Genomic DNA, 13,652 nt, shown 5'->3' with positions numbered 1-13,652 from the left:
CCAACTTAGGCATTTCGCCTCATTATTTCTAATAGTGTCAAGGAGGGAACTGGTGCAAAGATGGATTCATTTAAAAACGGGTACGGGTTTGTTACTGGCTAGTTAAGAAAAGGATCAAAGGCTCAAAAGGGGAAACTAGGGATTATTTACATCGCAGGGTAAGGCTTATAAGGCAATAATGACTGAATTCCAAGGAAAGCCTACGATCACTTAACAACCAAACTATCCTAAGCATTCAAGCATGAAAAACCAGGCAAGTTCTAGATTGCAAAAGCAGAGTATGAGCACAACTAAGACACTCACACACACAATGGCATAAGGGTCACTTCAATTACTGCCCAGGTAACATTCAACACACATAATACCCTAATATTCCAACTATCATACACATAAGCATGCATGTCAATACACAACCTATTAAGAGTATTTACATCAAAAAATTCGGAGAGGGGTCATAATTTCACAAGAGTAATTCAGAATCAATATGCATAGCTTTAAGTTTATTAACCACTACCATCTAAGTCATAGCTATTCTATCTTATCTACACAACCTAAACATGCAATTTTCAACAGAATTAAGACCCCTCAGGAAAAGAACTCTGGCAAAGAAAAGCCGAGGGGGTTCCTAAACACCTATTTATATTACAATAACATCAAGTAGTCCCACCCCCAACTAAAACATTATGCACTGCCCTCGGTGCATCAATGTAAGCATAGGAAAAACAAGGGTTAGGACTGCCTGAGGCGCACTAGGCGCGATGCTCATCCTGCTGTGCACCCATCGCATCAGTATCGGCGGGTGCTGGATCAATAGAGCTGCTAGAAGACTCGGACTGACTCTGTGGGATTGGGTCCTCTGCTAGGGCAGTAGTCACTTCCTTATCTGGTACCATGATGCTGGGCACCGTCTGCTCAACAGGGGGGGGTCTATGCTGGTTGATGCCCCCGTGAAGTGGTAGTCAATAAGGGACTGTCGTGTGGCTTTCTTCAGCTGGCGCTCCTCTAACTCAATTGGGTCTAGACCCTCACTATCATCCTCAGATCTCGGCCTCTTGCCTATATCTTAGGTTGAGGGCTCCTCTCTTGACAGTCGCACCACTGGCAACAAAGAAGCCAAATCAATTAGAATTGCTGGTTGAGGGGGATCTGCAAACACTCCCCCCTTCCGTAAAGTGCAAGGACCTCGTCCTTCAATTGTGTAATATCCTTTTTCACTGTTTTCATCTCGGCTGCAGATGACACCTTTTCCAACTCAAGGACTCTCCTCTCAATACCATCATCTTGGAGTGAATTTGACAGTGTCATTAGGTGAGGGACTTCTGTAGCGGCTCCATCTTATTTTGGACTGCCCGTGCTATAAGCCCTTCCAACTCCTCTAATAAGCTAGCTATGTGTCGATCAGCTCTGTCTGCCTTTACATAGGAGTGATGGAAGTTTTGCCTGTTCAATGGAATTATGACACCCCCAGGAAATGCTGTAGATCTGGAGGTGACTCTAAGAGCAGGTGGGGGCAATCGTGGTGATAGGCTCAGTAGTGGTCTCAGGGGATGCTGAAGAAGTGGAACCCGAAGAGGACTTGGGGACCGCTGTGGGAGCTGGTGCTGCTATGGTGGCAGTCTCAAGACCCTTTTGGGTCTCCTCTAATGTAGTGCCCTCTTCCTCATTCTGGTCGAATCATATTGGACAAGTTCTGGTGCCGCCACACCACCCCGGGCTAGTAATAACGCAGCCTTAACATCCTTATCCTTGCTCTTGGTTAAGCTATAGACATGCTTCGCCTCAAATCTGTGGTTCCAGTAGGGGAACTTCTGGACCTCTTCCTTCAAACAAAGACCCGTAATCAAGCACGGGAAAATCAAAGAAAGCCCAAGCTGGGTCACCCGTGTACGAATCTCATCTGCTATCAATTTCCCTATGTCAACTGCATACTGGTACATGATGGAAGCCATTAGGATTGCTCGGTAAATAGTAAGCTGATTATCTGCCTGAGTTGGGAAGATTCTGTTTAGGAGGACGCTCCACTAGAATTTAGCTTCAACTGAGAGATCTTTCTTTTTAGTCTGCACACTAGAGTTAGTATGCCAGATGGGGTTCTCTCTTGCAATCACTGAAGCTACCCATGGAAACTCCTTCAACATATCAGGTCTGTTTCCCCCCATTCTGCAGTCTAACTCATCAGTGTTCGCTGGCGGCTCATAGTCGTCCCAGAAGTAAAATTAGTTGATGGCTTTCCTGGAGAAATCAATCCTTAATCCCCTAACAGTTACCTTCTAGAGACGTATGATTGTCCGAGCTTGTTGGACTGGCCTGTACCGGTTTTTTAACTCCGCGGCATACTTGACATAAAATTCTCGCACAAAAGAGGGTATATATATGTCGGGTGGTTAGCTAAGGAAGTCCCATCCATGGTGATCAATGACAGCCTGTATGTTGGGGAAATGTTCCATCCCCTCGAAACTGATCCACGTTTCCTTATAGTTGCTCCGGCGGAAACCATGTCCTTCTTCCTTGGGCTCCACCCTTTATTGTATATTTCTTTCGAACCTTGCACCAAGAACTGAATAGCATGTTCAAACCTCTCTTTCATTCTATTCTCATTTTGCTGTGCCGCTTCCTCAGCATCGGATTCATACGGCATGTTACTTACCTCCTCCTAAGTGGGCAGTTCAGGAAAGCTAGATGATTTCTCTCCATCACTGTTGGAGCTGGTGTTCTTTGATGAGGACCCCTCTTTAGACTAGGGGTTTACCGGAGTTTGGGCTGCCTTACGCAGCCTCGTGAGTTGTGCTATAGGAGACTGATCTTCTTCACTCAATTGGTTCTAATTACGGAGCCTTGTTCTGATTTATGTCTGACCTCGTCCCCTGGGCACGACCCCTTCTGACAGTGTTCTTCAGAGATTTAAAATATATATATATATATATATATATATATATATACATTTTAAATCTTACGGACCGTAAAAGATATACGATCCGTGAAAGTAACCGTAAATTAACAACAGTGAAGTATTGGTGTAGCTATGATATTCTACGGTGGGGTTTTACGGGGAGTAAAAATTATACGGTCCGTAAAGCTTACCGTAGATTTGGGACAGTCACTCGGGAACTGAGGAAACTATTTTACGATGTAAGTTGCGGTCCATAAAATTTTTACGGTCCGTAAGTTGTATCATAAAACAGGAACAGTGAGTAGTGTTATATAATAAGGCATTCTACGATACAGATTTACGGTCCGTAAATCAATCCATAAGATGCCTTCTCTGTAATCAGTTACCTAAATTTCCCATGTCACTTATATGCATTCACAAAGAATTATTATACATGAAACCCCATTATTTTGCTCGTATCATGTCGGGGTTACTCAGACTTCATCCCAATTGACACTCGAAATGCCCACCGACTCAATGGGGGTATCGAATACTCATTCCCCATGAGTTCAATGTTAAAGCACAACACAACCAAATCCCCGTCCCAACTAATTTCATGAATCTATCCCCCATATAATAAAAACTCAAGAATTTGCAAATCAAGGTCTTTGAAGGACGAATGGGACACAAAGAGTACAATTGAAAAACTTTTTCTTCTTGCTTCAACTCAAATAGGTGAGAAGGTGTTGTGATGTTGTGGTGATTTCTGAGTGTTTGAGGGATTGTGATTATGTGTAGGAGAGGGATATGTAGCGTTTGATTGTGGGGAGTGAAAAGGGGAGTGAATTTAGGGATGTAATTAGGTAGTGGTAGAGTTTGAAAAGGAGAGGGAGTTGATGTGATACGTTCTGAGTTGAAGAATAAAAGAGGCGGTTTTTATTAAATTTTGTACCCTAGCCGCGTTAAATTTAAAACATACCTCGGCCTTTTATTCTGTCAATCTACGCCCGTATAAATAGTACAGGACGTAGATTATGGCGTAAAACTTGCAACGGTGATTTGATCTAATGATCCTTGTTTTATGCTTCCATTTTCGAGCCGTAAAAATTATGCGGTCCATAAATGTTGGCGTAAATCAAGAACAGAAAAATCTTTTACCTGGCTCATAATTTACGCTTCCATCTACAGTCTGTAAAAAGTTTACGAACCATAGATTCTAGTGTAAATCATCAACATAGAATCATCTTTTTGCTACCTCAATCGACGCTTTCATCTACGGTCCGTAAAAATGTTACGGGCCGTAGATTCTGGCGTAGATTAACTCCAGTTTCTCCACTTTTCATCCTGTACCAAGACATACGTTACCCTATACACTCCCTATCTAAGTTACAAAAAATTCAAAACCAACAAAAATTAAACATGGGTTGCCTCCCAAGAAGCGCTTGATTTAACGTCGCGACAAGACGGTGGTACCCATTTTTACTCTGGGTCAGGAGGGTAGCCATGTTTCAGCCTATGTCGATCCACACTTCTATCACCATCAATGCAACCATGTTAATGCTTCACCCGCTGCTTGTTCACCCTAAATGTCCGAGTTTCATCTTCGGACTTTAACTCAATCACACCATGGGGTGAAACACTAAACACTTTGAATGGACCGAACCACCCAGATTTCAACTTACCAGGCAACAACTTATGTCTTGAATTATAAAACAGCACCATATCCCATTTTTGAAAGTCTGTCTTGAGGATCGTCTTATCATGGTAATGTTTCATCCTCTATTTATACAGTACTGCACTTTCGTAGGCTTGGTATCGGAATTCATCTATCTCGTTGAGTTGAAACAACCTGAGTTTGGTCGCTTCTTCCCAATTCAAGTTCAATTTCTTCAAGGTCCACATGGCCTTATGTTCAAGTTCAACTAGCAGCTGACAAGCTTTACCAAAAACTAGCTTGAAAGGTGAAGTCCCAATCAGAGTCTTGAAAGCGGTCCGGCAAGCCCATAGAGCATCATCAGGCTTGTGGGCCCAATCAGTTCTGTTTGCATTCACCATCTTAGCTAAAATACTCTTGATCTCCCGATTGAAGACTTCAACTTTCCCACTTGTATGAGGATGATAAGGTGTTACCACCCTATGTTTGATGCCATACTTCTCCATCAATCCCGCAAAGGCTCTATTGCAGAAGTGAGAACCACCATCACTGATTATAGCCCTTGGGGGTACCAAATCGAGTAAATATGTTCTTCTTTAGGAACGCCACGACACTCTTAGCTTCGTTATTAGGTAAAGCCACTGCTTCTACCCATTTCGACACATAGTCAACAACCACCAAGATGTACTTCATGCCATATGAGCTTACAAAGAGCCCCAAAAATCTATCTCCTACCAATGCTCCCCTGCCGTTGGCACTAATCACAAGACCACACCATCAAATTAGCATCATAAAAGAGTGTGGGGCAATAGTAACCACATTCGAGAACCTTTGCTGCAGTCCTCATACCACTATGATGTCCCCCGACTGGAGAGTCGTGGCAAGCCTTCAGAATCTCCAACACCTCACTCTCTGGAACATAACGCCAAATAATATTATCAGTGCAAGTTCTGAATAAGTATGGTTCATGCCAATAGTACCGACGAGAATCCCACAAAAACTTCTTTTCTGGTAAGATTTGATCTCGTCAGGAATGATGCCAGTCACCAAGTAATTAGCCAAATCCGCATACCAAGGTGCCACTTGCATAGACACCGCCAACACTTGCTCATCCAGAAAAACATCATCAGTATCAAGTTCCTCTACTGGCACCCCAGTTTCCTCAAGCCTGGAGAGATGGTCAGCAACCTGATTTTCGGAACCTTTTCGATCTTTCACCTCAAAATCGAACTTTTGCAGCAAAAGGACCCAATGAATCAGTCGCAGCTTAGATTTTTTCTTCACCATAAGATATCTCAACACAGCATGATCAGTGTACACCACAACCTTGGACCCTAACAAATAGGATCGAAATTTCTCAAAAGCATATACTATAGCAAGCAGCTCTTGCTCAGTCACTGTGTAGTTCATCTGCACTGCATTAAGAGTCCTACTATCATAGTAGATCGGGTACATAATTTAATTATGCCTCTGGCCAAGCACAACACCAATCGCAAAACCACTCACATCACACTTCAACTCAAAAGGCAGGGACCAATCAGGAGTAACAATAACATGAGTAGAATTGAGACGCTCCTTCAATTCCATTTTGGTACTTGTCATCAAATACAAACTTAGCCTTTTTTTCAAGAAGCTTGTACATGGGGTTAGCAATCTTGGAGAAATCTTTGATGAAGCGCCTGTAGAATCCAGCATATCCCAAGAAACTCCGGACGCCTTTGACTGAGATGGGTGGAGGAAGTTTTGCAGTCACATCAATCTTCCCTTGATCGTCCTCAATTTCCTTTCAGAGATTTTGAGATCGAGGGCAATCCTTTCCTTTACCATAAAGTGGCACTTCTCCCAATATAGCACGAGATTTGTCTCTTCACATCTTTTCAGTACTTGACCCAGATGGTCAAGACAATCATCAAACAAATTGCCCACAACAGAAAAATCATCCATAAACACTTCCAAGAAGTCTTTTACCAAGTCAGAAAAGATCGACATCACGCACCTCTGAAAAGTTGTTGAACACAAACGTCTCATAAGAACAAGTGAAAGTCGTTTTCTCTTGATCTTCTAAGGGAATGTTGATCTGATTATAGCTAGAGTATCCATCTAAGAAGAAATAGTAAGACCTCCTAGCCAGCTGTCTAGCATATGATCAATGAACGGCATGGGAAAGTTGTCTTTACAAGTGGCTATATTCAGCTTCCTATAATGCATGCGAACACGCCATCCAGTAACTGTACGAGTGGGAATCAGCTCATTCTTTGCATTAGGTACCACAGTGATACCTCATTTCTTTGGAACACATTGAACAGGACTCACCCACTTGCTATCTGCAATCGGATACACTACCCCAGCATCTAACCACTTTGTGATCTCCTTTTTCATGACCTCTTGTATGTTTTGGTTCAATCTCCGCTAATGTTCAACACTCGGCTTGCTATCCTCCTCTAGCTGAATTTTATGCTCACAAATACTAGAAGGAATACCCCGAATATCTGCTATGGTCCTACCAATAGCACATCTATACTCGCGCAAAATCTCTACTAATAGCTCAATCTGTTCCTCAGTCAGTAATGCTGAAACGATCACTGTCAATGTCTTATTTGGACCAAGGAACTCATACCTCAAGAGTGATGGGAGATGCTTAAGCTCAAGCTTTGGTGGCTCAACAATAGATGTCTTAGCTGGTGGAGTAGTTCTATTTGCAGGATCAAGATCAAGCTTTCTTGGGTGGTAAGTGTAAGAACCCAGACCCTCAAGCGCATTTACAGTTTTCACATATCCCTCGATATCTTCAGCATCAAAGTTCACCAGAATAGCAGCAAAAGCCTCTCCCAAACTTTCTTCTTCCATTTTATGTTCGACGGCATCATCAATCCTATCAAACGAATCAATAATCGAGATATTCTCATAAGCACTTGGCAGCTTCATCCCCTTACTTGCTTGGAAAGTCACCTCTTCATCATTCACTCGGAACTTGATTTTGTTCTTTTCAGAGTCCATAAGCGCTCTGCCCGTAGCAAGGAATAGTCTTTCTAAGATGATGGGAATATCTTTATCAACCGTATAATCTAGGATAACAAAGTCAGCAGGCAACATGAACTTACCCACTTGTACCAACACATCTTCTATAACCCCACCTAGCTTCTTAATGGATCTGTTCACCATTTGTAATCGCATAGAAGTAGGCCTAGGCATTCCCAATTTGAATTGCTTGAAAATAGCAAAGGGAATTAGATTGATACTCGCCCAATTATCACACAGAGCACGAGCGAATGCATGAAGCCTAATATTACACGGAATGGTAAACGCCCCTGAATCTCCCTTCTTCTGAACTGTGGTAGAAGCAATAATTGAACTCACTTGATGAGTTAAATTCACTGTCTCATGTTGAATAGACCTTTTCTTCGTAAGAAGGTCTTTCACAAACTTAGCGAATCCGGGCATCTCTTTCACAGCATCTAAGAATGGAAAATTAACTGTTAGCTGCTTCAACTGATCATAGGACTTTTGGCACTTAGCATCATCGTTCTTCTTTGCCAACCTCTGAGAAAAGGGAGGTTTTTCTTTCTACATTTAAGTCAAAGGGCGGAGAGCCCCTTTTATCATCTGTTTCCTTGCATCAGCAGCAACCTCTGGAATATTAACAACTTTTTCTTCACCACGGACCTCATCATCCACAATAGGTACATCAGACTGCACCTCTTCTTCTTTATTAATTAGATCTAGATCAACCACCTTCTTGTCATCACCTTGAAGTATTTTATCAATTCTCGTGCTAACAGCAAAAGTACACTCCACACCACCACCTCCATTCTTAGGCTTTGGAATGGTATCACTAGGAAGTCCTCCCTTTGTAGTAGGATGCTGTTCTCTAGAAAGATCACGCATCTACTGTTCAAGATTTTGAATAGCTGCTGAATGAGAAACCACTGTCTCTGATAGCCCAAATAAGGTCTTTTCAGTATTCTTCTGACTTGCTAACACTTTTTCAAGCATTGACTCCAACCTCGAACTACCTTGATCATTAGACTGCCTTTTTGGTGAAATGTAAGGGTTGAAACTTTTGTTTCCAAAGTTTTCATTGTTGTTGTTTTATCTACCTTGGTTCGCTCCACCATAGTTGTTATTGTAGTTCCCCTGGTTGTTGTTGTAGTTTCCTTGATTGTTGTTGTATCCACTCTGCCCTTGTTGAGGTCTACAATATCTCTAAATTGGCCCAGGAATATCCCATTTCGCTATATAGTCTACATATTGAACATTCTCAACTAGCGTAGGGGTACCCTCTTGATATAGACCCTCTTGGACTCGATACATTCCAAGCGTCATGCCTGAGATATCTTCACAAACGTTTACCTTTTTTGGCTCTCTCGTCAAGCCTCTTTGTCAGTAAAGAAAGACTAGTGGCCAGTTGTGCCAATGTCTGCTGCGTCTTCTGGCTATCCTTCACAATATTTTGGATCAACAGTGTCCCAAATTATAGCCCATCAGAATTACTCGAGTGCCATGCTTGACTGTGTGTAGTCAATTGATCAAGTATATCAATAATAGCAGCATAGGACTTATTTATGAAAGACCCACTAGCAGCATTGTTGGCGATTGCTTGAGTCATGGGATCCAAACCTCTGTAGAACTTCTCTTTCAGAATATGATTTGGGAAACCATGGTTTGGACTCCTGTCCAAATATTCTTTGTACCTCTCCCAAGCTTCAAAAAGTTATTCCCCATGACGTTGTTTGAACTCGTAAATTTGATGACGAATCTCAGCTCTTTTACTCGGGGGATACCACTTCCTGAGAAACATTTTGACCATCTCTTCCTATGTAGCGATAGAGTTTTGGGGTAGCTTTGTGAACTATTTTCTTGCTTCTCCAGCTAAATAATATTTGAAGAGTTTTAGCCGGACAGCTTCTTGAGTCACGCCTCATTGCATATGATGAGAGAAGACCTCCAGAAAGTTTGTTATTTGCAGGTGAGGGTCATCATCGACTGCATTCCGAAAGTACCCTCTTGTTTGAGCATATGATAGAGGGATTGGTCAACTTAATAGTAGCAGCAGTCGCCCTCGGATGAATTATTCTAGATGCAAAGTCTTCCTCCGCTTCTGACTCATCAGCAAAAATGTTGTCGACTAAAATTTCGTTGTTGTCCATGATCGCCTGGCTTACAAGGTAGAAAACAAGGTGTGCTGGAATAGCACAAAGACTTTAAGAAGAGTAAACACTATTTAATAATTTCAAAACCGTATTCCCCGGCAACGGTGCCAAAATTTGATACGCTTAAATTACACCTTTTAATAGCGTAAAACGGACGATGTCAAATGTAGTAACCCAACAAGGTTGGGGTCGAATCCCACAGAGAATATAGTGGGAAAATTCTACTAAATAAATATTATACTAATCTTACGGTCCTGGTGTATTCCAGAAAAAAAAGGGTTTTATGAGAGTTTTGGTTTGTGGACTAATTTAAAGTGACTAGTAATTTAAAATTGTAAATATATGGGTAAAAAGAACCAAGGTTGTGTCCCCGTCAGCTAAAGTGTATGATCATGAGTCTTGATCATAATATACTTCTAATGGATCGTTTGTATGAATGCACTTAACCTTTATGTGAATCTAGACTATTTCCCAATAAGAAAAGATTATTTCTTTCTACGCTTTTTCCAAAGATAAGAAAGTATGCACGAAGAACGGTTAATTATGCCAAGTAAACTTCTGTTATTCCTAAGTGAATTTATTAAACAAGATTTAAAGCCTTGAGTTCTTATTATTTGTTCTTAGCAAACCCTAGTTATTTTCCCAAATAAACCAAAGTTTATGGCGTTAGCTAATGTTTGCAACCACTAACTATAGGATGAAAACGAAGAACAAACAAACCCTAACAATCCATTATGCGTATATCATTCACAATCCCTAATCACAAAATACCCATCCTTGGGTTCACAACCTTAGTAAAGGAATTTAGCTACTCATAGACGAAGAAGAAGAACAATAATAAGTAATTGAAATCATAATGCTTACGAATGATTGATTGGAATTAAAGAGAAGATAATTGCAATTGTTTGTAATCCCAAAAAGACTTCAAAAACTATGTGCATTCAATGCTAAGGAAATTAAATTGAAATCTGGTGAATTGTAGCCTACAAGAAACCTACATCAGGTATTTATAAGAGTCTAAGTCGTGAAAAACACGTTGACCAATTTTCCCCTGACGGATCAATATACGGACCGTAAATATTATACGGTCCGTAAAATCTGCAAACACTATTCGTAAAATCTGCAGGTCCTATCTGTAAAATCTCCTTCTGCCACCCAGATCTACGCTACCATTTTACGGACCGTAAATATTTTACGATCCGTATAACTGGTCCGTACATTCTTCTTTTAGTTGTGATTTTATTGTAACTGATTTACGGTGGGATTTATGGACCGTAAATAATGTACGGTCCGTACTTTCTACCGTGAATTCCTTCTTCAGGTCTGAGACCTCTCTGGCATTGATTTATGGTTGAATTGACAGACCGTAAATATTATACGGTCCGTCTTTTGCTACGTAAAATCCAAGCTTTTGTTATTTTTCTTTCTTGAACATCTTTTTAAGCCATTTTTACGAATTGCACCCAAAACACGTTAAATACCTACAACACAGCACAAACACATCAAAAGACCCAAACTTGCTTGAAAAACAAGTAAAACTAGTCGTAAAAAAGCATCAAATGTGTCGGAATTTCGTGACACATCACCTATTTTCCTCTATTTTAGTAATGAGACTTTGTTTTGTTGTCTTTAGCTCATTTCAAGCTCTTGAGAAGTTTCACTTGCTTCACCTCTTCCTTTGAAGAAGACTTCCACCTCTTCTCTCGATTGACTCTCCAAAGAGATGTTTTGTTGGCTTGTCTCACAAATCGGTTCCTTCACTTTTCCAATGGGTGAGCACAGGTTGTTCTTTTCTTGCTCCACCTCATTTTCATCATTGCTCGTATCAGAATCGGTCGTGAGAGAAAATATTGATTCATATTCACATGCTTCATCTTCAATGGCCATCATTGACGTGTCCCCATGATCATTTTCATTTCACTAGAGGAATCTCCCCATGCAGCAAGTGCTTACTTTACCAGCTCGTTAGCAACTTCTCTTCTTCTGAATCTTTCGTTGGGGATCTGGTTCCTCCTGACTGTCCTGTCATAATTGTCTTGTCTGTTTTTGGGACAGTCTTTTATGAAGTGATCAGGTTTCCTACACTTGTGACAACAGTTGTCATTTTCCTCTGAAGTTTTTGCTGGAGCTTCCAGTCTTGAGGATTCCACCATTTCTCTTGGTTATCTTTTGAATATCCGTGTGCGATAAGCCATTTCAGATTCATCATCAGTTGAATCTCCTCTGCCAGCTTTGAGAACCAGATTTCTTTCTTTCTTTGCTTTATTTTTTTCTGCCTTTTTCATTTTCAGCTTTATCTCATATGTCTTGGATTTCCGATCAGTTCATCAACAGTTAGCTTGGTGAGGTCTTTGGCTTCATAGATAGCATTCACTTTGCTATCCAAAGAATCAGGAAAAACTCCGAGTAGCTTCCTCACCAGTTTGGTGGTTGAAATGACTTCTCCCAGAGAGTTGCGTTCATTGATTATAGAGGTGAATCTAGTGTGCATATTATGGATAGATTCCTCCTCTTTCATTTTTAACACCTCATACTCTGCGATGAGCATGTCAATCTTGGAGTTTTTCACTTGAGTTGTTCCTTCGTCGGCAGTTTGAAGAGATTCCCAGATGGCTTTGGCAGTTGTGCATGATGAGATTCGGTTGTACTTATCTGCTCCAATTCCACAGACAATTATGTTCTTCACTTTAAAGGTTTTCTCAACAGCTTTCCTGTCTGCCTCTGAGTATTCTTTTGTAGTTTTTTTTGGGTTTTTTTTACACCATCTTCATCTCGATTCATGGGAATATGAGGGCCATCATAAATGATGTCCCATAACTCTGAGTCTTCAGCCATGATGAAATCGTGCATCCTAGTCTTCCACCACCCATAGTATTGTCCATTAAATCTAGGTGGCCTGGCAAAAAACTGTCCTTCTTCTATATTTGGTGGGGCTATCATTTTACAGATTCTTTCTAGGTGTTAACCTTTTAGAAAGCACCTGCTCTGATACCAATTATTGTAGGTTGTGCGTCCACCAAACACTATATGGCGAGACCTGATTGAGTACTAGTTCCCTTATGTAGTGCCGTAAGTAAAGAAGGTACGATTTTAGCATGAAAAATTTCTTGCTCAAGGGATTAAAAACCACGACCTACCCCAATAGGATTTCAATGCCACTAACCGAGCAAACTCAGGTTACAACTCTATTGCAAGCTAGAAGTTAACTCCCATAACCACTCACCTTTACAATAATGCTTATGCAACCCTCACACTTGACTACCCCTCGCCAAAAACACTAATACACCTAGACTAACTCTAGCCTAGTGTACCACTCAAAGTTCTTGTGAAGACACTCTTCCAACAAGCAACCTTTAAGAATTCAAATAATACGCCTAGCACTCAACGACACCCTTTGAGAATTTTGATCTACCTATAAACATATTCCTTTAAAGAGAAGAGTAGGTTTATAATTTAATCACGAACGAACAAAGATTTACAATAACCTAAAGAACATAGACTAAACTCATATCAGGATCTGGTTCTTCAGCTGAAAGTAACTTTGTTCTTGCGATCACTTGAATTCTTGCGGCGGTAGCTTTTACACAAGTTAGATTAGCTTTTTCAAGTGATGCATAATATGTTGCAACATGTAGTATATATAGTGGTAAGCATGCGGGATGGATAGAGACCACTCATTCAATAGTTTAACCTAAAGTATGGGCCAACTCACTGTTGTATTTATGTGCAGTGAGTAGCTCGGCTTTACAGCAGTCTCTGCTAACGGTGTATGGTACATAGAGAGTAGATCACAGACCAAATCTCTATCTGGTTCTAAATCAGTTTGACAATCATCAAAACAAAAAACACTTGGATTTATCACTTTTTAAGGTGTAATTTATGCAATTTTTATAAGGTAAAGATATAAATATGTCATTGGACTTTGAGAAATGACCCAAGTATATCATCCGTCAATAGTCTGGGTAAAGTATGTCCATAC

This window comes from Lycium barbarum, chromosome 4 (assembly GCF_019175385.1).
Source record: "Lycium barbarum isolate Lr01 chromosome 4, ASM1917538v2, whole genome shotgun sequence".
Lineage (NCBI taxonomy): Eukaryota > Viridiplantae > Streptophyta > Magnoliopsida > Solanales > Solanaceae > Lycium > Lycium barbarum.
Note: the sequence above shows the minus strand (reverse complement) of the source record.